Here is a 14,434-nt window from a genome sequence, read left to right as displayed (position 1 = left end):
AACAACTGACAAAGCATTAATTTCCAAAATATATAAGCAGCTCATACAACTCAATACCAGAGAAACAAACAACTTATTCAAAAAGTGGGAAAAAGACCTAAACAGATGTTTCTCCAAATAAGACATACAGATGGCTAACAAACACATGAAAATATGCTCAACATTGCTCATTATTAGACAAATGCAAATTAAAACTACAATGAGATATCACCTCACACTGGTCAGAACAGGCATCATTGAAAAGTCTACAAACAATAAATGCTGCAGAGGGTATGGAGAAAAGGGAACATTCTAGCACTGTTGGTGGGAATGTAAATTGATACAGTCACTATGGAAGAAGGTATGGAGATTCTTTGAAAAACTAGAAATAAAACCACATCATGACCCAAGAATCCCACCCCTAGGCATATACCCTGAGAATCAAACCAAAACTGAAAGACACATGTATCCCATTGTTCACCCTATTTACAATAGCTAGAACATGGAAGCAACCTAGATGACCAACAACGGATGAATGGATAAAGAACTTGTGGTACATATACATAATGGAATATTACTCAGCCATAAAAAGGAACTCATTCAATTCAGTTCTAATGAGGTGGATGAACCTAGAACTTATTATACAGAGTGAAGTAAGTCAGAAGATAAAGATAAATATTGTATTCTAATGCATTTGTATGGAATCTAGAAAAATGGTACTGAAGAATTTATTTACAAGGCAACAATGGAGAAACAGACATAGAGAATAGGCTTATGGAGACATGGGGTGAGGGGAGGAGAGGGTGAGATGTATGGAAAGAGTAACACGGAATCTTATATTACCATATGTAAAATAGATAGCCAACGAGAATTTGCTGCATGGCTCAGGAAACTCAAACAGGGGCTCTGTATCAAACTAGAGGGCTGGGATGGGGAGGGAGATGGGAGGGAGGTTCAAAAGGGAGGGGTTATATGTATACCTATGGCTGATTCATGTTGAGGTTTGACAGAAAACAACAAAATTCTGTAAAGCAATTATTATTCAATAAAAAATAAATAAATTAAAAAAAAGAATTGCCTATATTTTTAAGTTTGAATAATGTTCCATTATATTATATAACACATTTTATTTACTGATTTACTCATTGATGGACATTTAGGTTGTTTCAACCTTTTGGCTATTGTTAATAATGCTGCTATAGAGGCATGGGTGTGCAGATATTTGTTCAAGTTCCTGCTTTCAGTTCTTTGGGTATATACCCAGAAGTATAATTGCTGGATCACATGATAATGCTATATGCAGTTTTTTGAAGAAAAACCATTTTCCATAGTGGCTGTACCCTTTTACATTCTTACCAGCAATGCACTAGGGTTCCAATTTCTCCATATCCTTACCAACACTAGTTATTCTGTGTTTATTTATGTTTTTAAAATATAGTAGCCATCCTAAAGGGCTTCCCTGGTAGCTCAGCTGTAAAGAATCTGCCTGCAATGCAGGAGACCCCAGTTCAATTCTTGCGTCAGCAAGATCCCTGGAGAAGGGGTAGACTACCAAATCCAGAAATCTTCGGCTTTCCTGGTGGATCAGATGGCAAAGAATCTGCCTGCAATGTGGAAGACCTGGGTTAGATCCCTAGGTTGAGAGGATCCCCTGGAGGAGGGCATGGCAACCCACTCCCGTATTCCTGCCTGGATAATTTCATGGACAGAGGAGCATGGTTGGCTACAGTCCATAGAGTTGTGCAAGACTTGGACATGTCTGAGTGACTAAGTATGCATTCATGCCATCCTAAAAATCTGAAGTGTTAACTTGTGATTCTGATTTGCATTTCCCTGGTAGTTGGTTTTTATGACCTTCTTTCTAATATTTAACATTATTCTTTTAAAGGAGTCAGACATCTCAAGGCAGAGAAAGTTAATGAGCATAGAAAGATAATGCCTCTATATGAGAAAAGCAAAATGGATGTTGGTGTCTGATGGTGAACACTAGACATATATATATATATCTATCTAACACAAGTAAGAGCGAGGCTCTGAGTTTCTCTTTATAGCCCTTCAGAGATTAAAGATCCTTGCATGAAGAAGTATGCTACTGGCAGCCTCCAGAGAACACCAGAAGGCTGTGGGTTTGATTGTCTCAGGCCCTGGTCTGCCATCCTTGGCAGTGGGTTCAGGAATAGTAGGCTATCTGGGTTCTGCTTTTGGTCTCATTGATTCTCATTACTACATAAAACTCGAAGCTGGGGAATTTGAGTTAAAAAACAGTTTCAGAGAATCCTGTTAATTCTGCTAGGATGTTTGGGGGCAGCAACCAAAATTATAACTCTCTTATATTATGTGAACTCAGTTTAACCCTCAAGAAAATGACATGAAAAACTGAGGACTCTTGAATCACATCAAAGCTATCTGAGTTTTCACCACAGGGCCATAGGAGAAGAAATATTTAATAAGTGCTAGGCATTGGGCAGCCCTACTCCAGTACTCTTGCTTGGAAAATCCCATGGATGGAAGAGCCTGGAAGGCTGCAGTCCATGGGGTCGCTGAGGGTCATACATGACTGAGCAACTTCACTTTCACTTTTTACTTTCATGCATTGGAGAAGGAAATGGTAACCCACTCCAGTGTTCTTGCCTGGAGAAGCCCAGGGACAGGGGAGCCTGGTGGGCTGCCGTCTATGGGGTCACACAGAGTCGGACACGACTGAAGTGACTCAGCAGCAGCAGCAGGTATTGGGTGGAGAAGGCAATGGCACCCCACTCCAGTACTCCTGCCTGGAAAACCCCATGGACGGAGGAGCCTGGTAGGCTGCAGTCCATGGGGTCGCTGAGTCGGATACAACTGAGAGTCTTCACTTTCACTTTTCACTTTCATGCACTGGAGAAGGAAATGGCAACCCACTCCAGTGTTCTTGCCTGGAGAATCCCAGGGACAGGGGAGCCTGGTGGGCTGCCGTCTATGGGGTCGCGCAGAGTTGGACATGACTGAAGCGACTTAGCAGCAGCAGCAGCAGGCATTGGGTTAGATTCTTTTCACATAATATCTTATAAATTGTATATTACTATATTTTACAAGCAAACAAACAAAAACCCAAAAACAGGTTAGTGATTTGCTAAGGTCACATACTTAGTGCTAGAAACAGAACTAAAATCCAGGTGTAGTTCTAAACCAATCTACCTCTGGAAATACCTATTACACATTGGACATATTATGGTTATTTTTATATTTCCTTTAGTGACTAAAGTAGGTTATCTTTGCAATTCACAGATTAGGTTTGGTATCCTTGGAAGTATTATGGAATTTTGGAAAGTGAAAGTAAAAGTGTTAGTTGCTCAGTCGTGTCTGATTCTTTGAGACCCCATGGACTTTAGCCCACCAGGCTCATCTGTCCATGGGATTTTCTAGGCAAGAATACTAGAGTGACTAGCCACTCCTTTCTCTAAAGGACCGTCACAACCCAGGGACTGAACTCAGGTCTCCTGCATTGCAGGCAGTTTCTTTACTGTCTGAGCCACCAGGGAAGCCCACGGAATTCTGAAATACTCTAAAAATGGCTCAGTTGAGAAAAGATGCTGATTCTAGCTCGATGCTTATTAAAAAGTGAATAGCTGTGAATAGATATTCTATGATTTACTTACAAATGCTTGAGCTTATCCAAGTCACAGAAAAGATTTGGCATGGCCTTGTTTATCAGAGTCAGATTCCAGAAAATGTAAACCCAGAAAAATTAGGTTTTTTATCTTTCAAACTCTTTGGGCGGTGAATTGCATATAAAGAGGTAGCGCAAGCCAAGAGGTGATTATACCACTGTTTCTGAGTTTCTGTTCTAACACCACTTTGTTTACCTCACTCCTGTTGACCAAAAAACCATTTAAAATATATTAAAAATATAAAACCTGCCCTATAATAACACTCAATTGCCTGCCATGTGATAGCAATGCTCAGGGGCACCTTTTATCTAAGGACTTCACAGGGCTTTATAGACTCATCAACTCACAACCCATCTGTTTTACTTCATTTTATAGCAGAGAAACAGAGGCATCATGGAAATCACACAATATGTTGTACAGCAGCTTAATAGGGAATTCTTCAGATTCTGAGTCTTTGGCCTGTTCATTCCTGACTTAGTAAGAATTCCCCAGAGAGGGAGAGCAAGAAACATCATAGCTAGTATTATTGAGAGTTTATTAAGTTCTCAACTCTGTACTAAATGCTTTGTATGTATCAGTTTGAATGTATGTTTCACCTTACAAATTCTATGAGGTGGAAGCTGTTTTTATCAGGTAGAACAACTGAGGACCAGAGAGGTTGTTATTGCTGTCAATTTATAGTAAATGATGGAAACAGGATTCAAACCAGCCAGAGTCCATGTGCTAGGTCCTTGCATGACATTGCCTCTCAACATAACAGAAGGTCTTGTGTTTTAAACATATTAAAGCTTAGTGGTTTCAGAGAAAGCAGCCATTTTGCTCTGAAACATACAAAAGTGTGTATCAGTGTATTAATTGATATTCTGCAGAGAAATAGAACCAACAGGATGTGCATGACTATAAATCTATAAATATTAATAAAAAATTAAAAAAATATATAAAGAGATTGGTTTTAAGGAAACTGGCTTACATGATTGTGGAGGCTTTTGGTCTTTGGTAAGTCCCATATCTTTAATCTGGCAGGCTGGAGGCCAGGAAAAAGCTGCAATCTGAGTCCAAAGGCAGTGTTTTGGCAGAATTCCTTCTTGGTGAGGGAGGTCAGTCTTTGTTCTATTAAGGCCTTCAACTCACCAGATGAGGTTGACCTACTTTAGGGAGAGTAATCTGCTTTAACAAAATCTACCAATTTAAATGTTGCTGTTGTCCAAAAAACACATTCACTGAAACATCCAGAGGGTTTGATCAGGTGTCTGGGTACCGTGATCTAGCCAAGTCGACATGCAAGACTAATCATGACAGACAGTATCAGGGAAGTTTTTCTGATGATTAATAAGCTGTTATCTGATCCTCTAGTCAGAAGGGGACAGAGATTTCAGTTTCTGTATAAATCAGTACCTAGAACCTCCTTTTATAACCTTGTGGGCTGTGTGAGATACAGGGCAGGTGCCAGGACACACTGTCCGCTGTTGACTTTGCTATCTTGAGTGGACTGGAGATCTGACCCTGAAGTCAGGGTCCACCCTCCCTCGACTCTTCTTCTGTCATAGCTCTGGGTTACTGAAGACCTTCATTGTGGACTATCTTCGTCATCAGAATCATGTATTGATACCTTCCTTCATCTGAACTCCCCTCTGAAACTCACCTGTCTTTGGTTTCCTGATCTCCATAGTTGGTTCTCTGTACTTTTCAAAGTAACTAATGCAGCACATCCTGAAATTCTAAATGCAATTCCTAACTTCCAAGGAAGCAAAGCTAAATTGTTAGCTCTTTTAAATTTAGGTCTTCTATTTTAAGTCCCTCTGGAGATCATACTGGTTACTTATAGTTGCTCAGCAAATTGATGGCAAACTTTCTTAGCTTCTCTGTTTCCACCTTTGTAACATTGTGATAATACTACCATGTTCTATGTCGGGTTAGGGTGTGGGTTAGGGTGTGGGTTAGGGGTTAGGGTTAGGAGATACACATGAGAACATTTATATTAAAATGCCTTGAAAAGTAAACTTACACTGTGTGTGAGATATTTGTAACTTCTAGAAGTAGTTCTTCTCTTGTGGCTCCAAAGAGTGACTTATACCTTGTTCATCAAAACAGCCACGGTAGGTATTTCAGACCATGCAGAAGGAAACACTGACCCTGGCAAGAGGATGAGGTGGTTAGAGGTTATAGGTGGTTAGTTATTTTCAGGTAGGACTCTTAGTACCTCCTAAATGTTACTTTATAAGTGCTCAGCAATTTCATTTTCATGGAAGAGTGACTTTGTTCTATGTATATGCTGATCTATTGGCTGGATTCTATTTATGAGCAAAATAAACTACTTAAGATATTATGGACATTTGAGTGGTATAAATGGGACAAAAGAACAGTTGCAAATGATATCACAATAAGTATCAGCTTCAAATTATCTCTCAGCCCTTAGCTAAAGATGCAATTAAGCTGGCTATTACAAACTCAAATTTATTAGCCATATTAAATAATTACACAAGTGATAAAATAGAGCCCTCAAGAGAAGGATAATAAAACAGTAAAGGAAAGAAATAAAACTAAAAATTAAAAGGAGGCACTGACCCAGTTATGGATTAAATTTAAAAATAAATACAATTAACACTATATTCATTGAGCAGTTATGCTATACCAAACAAACATGGTTTTAAGCTTATTATATGTGACAAATCATTTAATCGTCATAGCAGTCATATGAAGAATTATCATTTCTATTTTACAGATGAAGAAAGATGCACAGAGAGGTTACTACTTTGCCCTAGGTCACACAGCTGGTAAAAGGTACAGCCAAAAGTTGAACCCAAGCAGGCAGTCTGATTCCAGAGCCTGTGTTCTTATTGATCAGGCTAGATTAAATGAGAGAAAGCAATTATCAAAGATCCATACAGTGTGACTATCAAAGATCCATATAAAATTCAAAGTATTATAGTCATGACTATGGTTAGAAGGTTCATTTAAGATAATCTATCAGAGCCCCTCCTCTTGCATCTGAGGGAACAGGCCTGGTTAACTACTCTGTTCAAGTTCACAGGTGAACTCAAGCAGAAGCTAAATTTGCTCTATTTTAGACATCAATACTGTCAGCACCCTGCATCACCCTTCCCCATTACTTTGAGAGTGTGGATTCTAATAATTGGGTTGCAATTCTGGCTTTGCCAATGCTATCTTAAGATAGTTCAGTGCATTGAAAGAAAAAAATGATGACAAACTGGAGTAGGGAGTTAAATAAATTAAAATAGTAGCAAAAAGACAATAACATCTCAATTACACTCTTTTAGGGGCAGATTTATTCCTAAGATTCAGTAAGTCCCCATGACTTTCTGACACTTGAATGAATGTCTGCATATTAAGTGACTGCCTCTCCAACTTTCACCACTTACACACCTATGTGTCCAATCCCACACAGAATTCTGGAGTTGAAAACATTCATCTATCTCACCACAGATCTCCTTCCTGAGAGTTGTGTTCAAAGATGTCTCCTTCAAAGATTGCCTTCAATACTTATTTTAATCATTTTGACAGTATTAAATATGCAAGCACTAAAAATAAATTAGTTCAATAAAGTGGGGTTTTGAAAGCTTCCCTTTACTCCAGAAATGTTCCTGTCTTTTAGACTCACATTTTCCAGGAACAAACCCCAAATAATAATTTAAGGAATGTAATTATTAGGTATAACTTGAAGGTTCCCAGCCTCACCAGCCTGTGGGAACAAATGAGATCACTGAAGTGTTTATACCCACTTTTCACTGGTGTGGTGCTTGAGTCCCAGTTCCTAAGGCTTTTGCCACCAGAAAAGCCTATTAACAATATTTAAGGAATAAAGATAAAGCCTAACCTTTTTTCCCTTTATGCTTAGCCTAGTTTCACTTGCTCCTAGGGTGCTGTGTGCAGAGGCCATGCACACAGCTCTCTTCAGACCAGAGTTCTTAGTGGGAAATGATTGTGCCTGACACTTCAGCTTAGTGGGCCGTGTGCAGAAGGGCTGCAGCAATTCAAGATGGCGGTGGCATAACTATGTGTAGACAGCTTAGGGGTTCCCTGGGGGTGGACGGGTTTCTCTGCATCTGGATCTGTAGCTGTGATCTAATAGTTAGGTCTCTATATGAAAAGTTGAAAGGAAAGATGATGATCCTTTTGAATAGAATTCAGAATGCAGAGGAGTCTTTTAAGAATTGAAAAAGCAATTACTTCAGGTCCCTGCCCTGGCATCCCCAGATTTAGCTAAACCCTTTGACCTTTATATTCAAGACAGAAGGGTATTAGCCTTGAGGTATATCGCCCTTGAGGTATTAGCTCAAAAACTGGGGCTGCTTACTTGAGTGGTGCTTATTTCTTTAAACACTTAGGTCAAACTGCTAAAGGATGGCCTCCTTGCCTATGGGAAGTAGCTGCTACTATAGCCCTGATAAAAGAGGCTGAAAAGTTAACATCTGGTTAGCCAGTCACTATATGGACTCCCCACCAGGTTCAGGCTTTAGTGAGTTCTAAGGGAGCAGGATGGCTATTTTCCATAATGTTGATTCAAGCTCAGGTTATGCTTTTAGACAACCTAGAGGCAACTATAAACACCTGTCACAAGATAAATCTTGCCACCCCTCTGCCCATAGAAATGGGGGTCCCAAGAGTATGATTGTATAGAAACCATCGACGTGATCTATTCCAATTGCCCCAGCCTAAGAAATGAGCCTCTCCGAAATACTGAATAGGAATGATTCACAGATGGAACCAGTTTTGTGAGAGCAAAAAAGGCTGGCAGGATATACAGTCACCTCCCAGGCCCAAGTCGTTGAAGCACGTGACCTAATCCCAGGGACTTCTGTTCAAAAGGCCAAGCTTACAGCCCTCACCCAAGCCTTGTAGCTGATTGCAGGGAAGATCTTAAATGCTTATAAAGACTCCTGGTATGCCATTCTACATATACATAGGGCTATTTGAAAGGACAGAGGTATGCTTACTGTGAAAATAAACAGGTGAAACATGGCTTGAGCACATTGAAGTTCTTAGAAGCAGCACAGCTTCCAAAAAAGGTGGCAGTGATTAATTGTAAGGATCACCAAAAGGGGGATGGCAGAGTTAATAAAGGGAAACAAAGCCCTAGAATGGCTAACCTGGCAACTATCCCTCATACCTTGAAGGCTAGACCATCCAGTTGTTCAAAGTCCCCAAACGGGGCTTCAGTAGAGATCTAGGAGGTCATGTGTGGCTAGTTAGTTAACATGAGCCATGCTTCTTTCCCCAAACTGTGTCTTATCAAGCCATCAGGAAAACTCATCAAGGAACTCACTAAGGGAGTGAAGCCTTACATAATTGGTTAGTTGATGTCATGGTAACTCCTGGCATTAAAAGTATCATCAGTCAGAGAGTTGACACAGTCCCCATCTACACAATGAATAACCCTAACACCAGGCCCCCAGAAGCCCCCAGACAAGGCCCAATCATACCAGAGGGACATATACCGGGGAAGATAGGCTGATTTCACTGTCATGCCTGGATCATCAGGCAGCTTCAGGTAGAAAGATGCTGCCCCTGCATATGTTTTCAGGTTGAGTAGAAACACTCCCCCTAGAACTGAAATTGCAGCCAAAGTGGCTAAGGCCATTACTAAAAGAGATCATATCCAACTGTGGGCTCCTAGGAGCTCTGCAAAGTGATAATGGCCCAGCATTGTGTCCCAACTGACCAAGGAGATAACAAGTGCCCTGGGCATAAAATGGACCTTGCACTTAGCCTAGTAGAGAGATATGATCAGACCTTAAAATGAACCTTAGCCAAGCTATACCAGGAGACTCAAGAAAACTGAATTAAGTTACCCGCAGTTTGCCCTACTCTGCATGTAGTTAGCTCGAAGAGATAAGTTAAAGTTAAGTGTGGTGGGATGAGCTAGGAGATGGAAGGGAGGCTCAAGAGAGAGGGGACATATGTATATCTATGGCTCATCCATGTTGACGTATGGAAGAAACCAACACGATATTGTAATTATCCTTCAATTAAAAATAAAGAAAGAAAAAACAATAAAAGCTAAAAGTGTAGGGGGTAACGCAGAGGCATTAGGCCCATATTTGAGCTTCTAAAAGTCACATAAAATACTGCCTTGCTCAATGTGGGAATGCAGGTAATAACTTGCATAAAGTTTTGATTCCTAAAAAAAAAATATCAAAAGTAAAGTGTATATGAACTTATGTATGGTAGATTCATGCCCCAAGCAGAAAACCAGTAAAAGTGTGACCAGGGATATTTAAGGATGGAACTTCACTGATTATTGGATCTATCACTTCCAACCTGAAACAGGAAAGGACCATCAGATGAACTGTATTTAAGACGAACCTCAAAAACTGAAAATAAAGCACTAAATACTACTCTCCTCCTAGCAGGCAATCCCAATATAAACCCAACCACAGCAGTGAGCCTCAGCATCAGGGCACACCTAGATACCTTCAATTTTAGGAAAAATTTGCAGGTCTTTAAAGCCACTCAATAATTGTTGCATACCCTGGTGTCAATCCTACCTGATAGGCAACGTTACCCTTACAACTGGACAGTACAACTTGCAACCTGCAATGGAAACCATGTCCAAGTTCCAAACTGTAAATAGACTGATGTCAAAAGTGGCCCCAGTTATGACACTTAGACAGTCCAAAAGAGAAAAACACAGCTAAGTAGGATATCTAGATGTCCCAGTAAGACCCCAGATATGTAGTTAGAATGCCAGAATACGAGTCCTTCAAGAACTCAAGTTAATGGCACAGGGTTGGTGGGTTTATAAGAAGGTTACATGTTCTTCGGAGAAGGCAATGGCAGCCCACTCCAGTACTCTTGCCTGGAAAATCCCATGGATGGAGGAGCCTGGAAGACTGCAGTCCATGAGGTCGCTGAGGGCCGGACATGACTGAGTGACTTCACTTTCACTTTTCACTTTCATGTATTGGAGAAGGAAATGGCAACCCACTCCAGTATTCTTGCCTGGAGAATCCCAGGGATGGGGGAGCCTGGTGGGCTGCCGTCTATGGGGTTGCGTAGAGTTGGACACCACTGAAGTGGCTTAGTAGTAGTACATGTTCTTAGGTAAGCACCCAAACTCAACAGGAGGCTGGGTATCCCAATGCTTGGACAATACCAAGGAAAGGGGCTATATCACCATTGGAACAGTGGGGCCAGATCCGAGGCTGACTGAAGTTTACAATCAGACCATTAACAAAAAGGGGAAGCCACAATGTTCCAAAAGAGCAGCAGTACTCCTTTCAGGAATCACTGTACTCATGGGCATGCTAGTGACCTTGGCCCAGGAAAACAAATATAACACGTGTCACCATAAAAAGGTAACAGCCCCCATGGAGACAATGGCCAATTAGTCTTGATTTCAATCCGTTATAAAAGTCTGTTGACTCACTGTTCAGGATTGTCATGGAAAACAAAATTGCCCTAGATCAGCTGACCAGATGAGGATCTATACATTAGCCAATACAAAGTGCTGTTTGTACTTCAATGAAACTGGCCCGTCTTGCTGTATCTCACTGTTGGCAGAACCCAGGATAGGCAAGGCGAGAGTGTGGAAGCTGGAAGAAGATGTGAGGAGACGTAGAAACTGCAGATATTCTTTATTCACAGCAGCAAGGCAGACATGCTTTACTCTCTATGGCTGACAGAGCAGAAACAACAATTAGGCAACCGGACTTAAGGCGACTCGCCTAAACTTGATTACAAGAGCTTTTCAGGTGGTGCTTATTTAGGTTATGCGCAGTGCTACAAATGATCTCAGCTGTTACATAATCATTATTTACAAAACGTGGGTCAAGAGCTGAGCGGATAGGGACCCAGAGAGCCTGACCACTGCCATATTGGCTAATTTGCTCTTTCCTTACATGGCCTAATTAAATAAAGTACCGACTACTGGAAGAAGCCACTTATCTAGCAGAAATCCGGCAGCCTAATCTGGCTGGATAAATCTGGAGCGGGGCAAAACAGGCCCTCCCTAGCGTCACTTTGTTTCTACTCTTCCTGGGCCCCTTAATGACCATTATTCTCTTGATAATATTTGGGCGATGCATGCTAAATGGTCTCCAAAAGCTTAGAATCCATAAAACTCCAAATGGTGGTTGCTCAGGGATGTGAACAGTTAGGGCTGAGGCCTGATGACAATCAAACACATCTAAAGGAAGCTGGGGAGAAGTTTTGCTCCTCTACCCGGGGACTATTATTACCCACAAATCAGCAAGGAGTAGTTACTGAAGAAGGACCTGTGCCACTCGGCGCCCCTCAAAAATCAGGAGCAGGACAAGATAACCAGTAAAGCAGCATTAACAATTCTCAGGGAATACAAATTGAATCTGGGTAATAAAATAAGAGTCTAACCTTTTTTCCCTTTGTGCTTAATTTAGTTTCAGTTGCTCACGAGGTGCTGCATGCAGAGGCCTTGCCCCAAGAACTTTGGGCTAAAGTTCCCAGTGTGAAAAAGACACCCACTATACCTCAATTCAAGATGTTGGTGACCTGCCCTCTGCTGAGACCTGGACCCAACTGCACAGCTGTGCCTGTCTCTCGAGAGCTCCGTCACCTCACGAGAACTCTGCTAGCCCTGCGAGAACTCTGCTGGCCCGGCGAGAACTCTGCTAGTACCGCGAGAACTCTCCCCACTGCCTGCCCAGATCAGATCAGATCAGTCACTCAGTCGTGTCCGACTCTTTGCGACCCCATGAATAGCAGCACGCCAGGCCTCCCTGTCTGTCCATCACCAACTCCCGGAGTTCACTCAGACTCACGTCCATCGAGTAGGTGATGCCATCCAGCCATCTCATCCTCTGTTGTCCCCTTCTCCTCTTTGCCCCCAAATACCTCCCAGCATCAGAGTCTTTCCAATGAGTCAACTCTTCGCATGAGCTGGCCAAAGTACTGGAGTTTCAGCTTTAGCATCATTCCTTCCAAAGAAATCCCAGGGCTGATCTCCTTCAGAATGGACTGGTTGGATCTCCTTGCAGTCCAAGGGACTCTCAAGAGTCTTCTCCAACACCACAGTTCAAAAGCATCAATTCTTCAGCGCTCAGCCTTCTTCACAGTCCAACTCTCACATCCATACATGAACACAGGAAAAACCATAGCCTTGACTAGACGAACCTTTGTTGGCAAAGTAATGTCTCTGCTTTTGAATATGCTATCTAGGTTGGTCATAACTTTCCTTCCAAGGAGTAAACGTCTTTTCATTTCATGGCTGCAGTCACCATCTGCAGTGATTTTGGAGCCCCCCAAAATAAAGTCTGACACTGTTTCCACTGTTTCCCCATCTATTTCCCATGAAGTGATGGGACCGGATACCATGATCTTCATTTTCTGAATGTTGAGCTTAAAGCCAACTTTTTCACTCTCCTCTTCCACTTTCATCAAGAGGCTTTTGAGTTCCTCTTCACTTTCTGCCATAAGGCTGGTGTCATCTGCATATCTGAGGTTACTGATATTTCTCTCGGCAATCTTGATTCCAGCTTGTGTTTCTTCCAGTCCAGCGTTTCTCATGATGTACTCTGCATATAAGTTAAATAAACAGGGTGACAATATACAGCCTTGACGTACTCCTTTTCCTATTTGGAACCAGTCTGTTGTTCCATGTCCAGTTCTAACTGTTGCTTCCTGATCTGCATATAGGTTTCTCAAGAGGCAGGTCAGGTGGTCTGGTATTCCCATCTCTTTCATAATTTTCCACAGTTTATTGTGATCCACACAGTCAAAGGCTTTGGCATAGTCAATAAAGCAGAAATAGATGTTTTTCTGGAACTCTCTTGCTTTTTCCATGATCCAGTGGATGTTGGCAATTTGATCTCTGGTTCCTCTGCCTTTTCTAAAATCAGCTTGAACATCAGGAAGTTCACGGTTCACATATTACTGAAGCCTGGCTTGGAGAATTTTGAGCATTACTTTACTAGCGTGTGAGATGAGTGCAATTGTGCGGTAATTTGAGCATTCTTTGGCATTGCCTTTCTTTGGGATTGGAATGAAAACTGACCTTTTCCAGTCCTGTGGCCACTGCTGAGTTTTCCAAATTTGCTGGCATATTGAGTGCAGCACTTTCACAGCATCATCTTTCAGGATTTGGAATAGCTCAACTGGAATTCTATCACCTCCACTAGCTTTGTTCGTAGTGATGCTTTCTAAGGCCCACTTGACTTCACATTCCAGGATGTCTGGCTCTAGGTCAGTGATCACACCATTGTGATTATCTGGGTCATGAAGATCTTTTTTGTACAGTTCTTCTGTGTATTCTTGCCATCTCTTCTTAATATCTTCTGCTTCTGTTAGATCCATACCATTTCTGTCCTTTATCGAGCCCATCTTTGCATGAAATGTTCCTTTGGTATCTCTGATTTTCTTGAAGAGATCTCTAGTCTTTCCCATTCTGTTGTTTTCCTCTATTTCTTTGCATTGATCACTGAAGAAGGCTTTCTTATCTCTTCTTGCTATTCTTTGGAACTCTGCATACAGATGCTTATATCTTTCCTTTTCTCCTTTGCTTTTCGCTTCTCTTCTTTTCACAGCTATTTGTAAGGCCTCCCCAGACAGCCATTTTGCTTTTTTGCATTTCTTTTCCATGGGGATGGTCTTGATCCCTGTCTCCTGTACAATGTCATGAACCTCATTCCATAGTTCATCAGGCACTCTATTTATCAGATCTAGGCCCTTAAATCTATTTCTCACTTCCACTGTATAACCATAAGGGATTTGATTTAGGTCATACCTGAATGGTCAAGTGGTTTTCCCTACTTTCTTCAATTTAAGTCTGAATTTGGCAATAAGGAGTTCATGGTCTGAGCCACAGTCAGCTCCTG

General features: G+C 41.5%; 1 long non-coding RNA gene across 14 annotated transcripts in view; it reads right to left on the bottom strand.

Annotated features, from left to right (window-relative positions):
- The window catches only part of LOC129646204 (uncharacterized), an 86,475-nt gene extending 73,291 nt beyond the window's left edge, over window positions 1–13,184 (bottom strand). For 9 of the 14 annotated variants that reach the window (XR_008711758.1, XR_008711761.1, XR_008711759.1 and 6 more), the window contains exons 1-3: window positions 11,976–12,113; window positions 5,632–5,759; window positions 4,597–4,774 (exon numbers count right to left, since the gene is read on the bottom strand). This is a non-coding gene — a long non-coding RNA (uncharacterized LOC129646204). Of the gene's footprint in view, window positions 1–1,271; window positions 1,584–3,797; window positions 4,448–4,596; window positions 4,775–5,631; window positions 5,760–11,013; window positions 11,263–11,975 lie in introns of those variants that run through there. The other 5 variants (XR_008711767.1, XR_008711755.1, XR_008711757.1 and 2 more) reach the window with 5 other exon arrangements.
- Between the last annotated feature and the right edge of the window lie 1,250 nt (window positions 13,185–14,434).

The sequence above is a fragment of the Bubalus kerabau genome, chromosome 3 (genome assembly GCF_029407905.1).
Source record: "Bubalus kerabau isolate K-KA32 ecotype Philippines breed swamp buffalo chromosome 3, PCC_UOA_SB_1v2, whole genome shotgun sequence".
In the NCBI taxonomy this organism is placed as follows: domain Eukaryota; kingdom Metazoa; phylum Chordata; class Mammalia; order Artiodactyla; family Bovidae; genus Bubalus; species Bubalus kerabau.
This window is presented reverse-complemented; position numbering and strand designations above follow the sequence as displayed.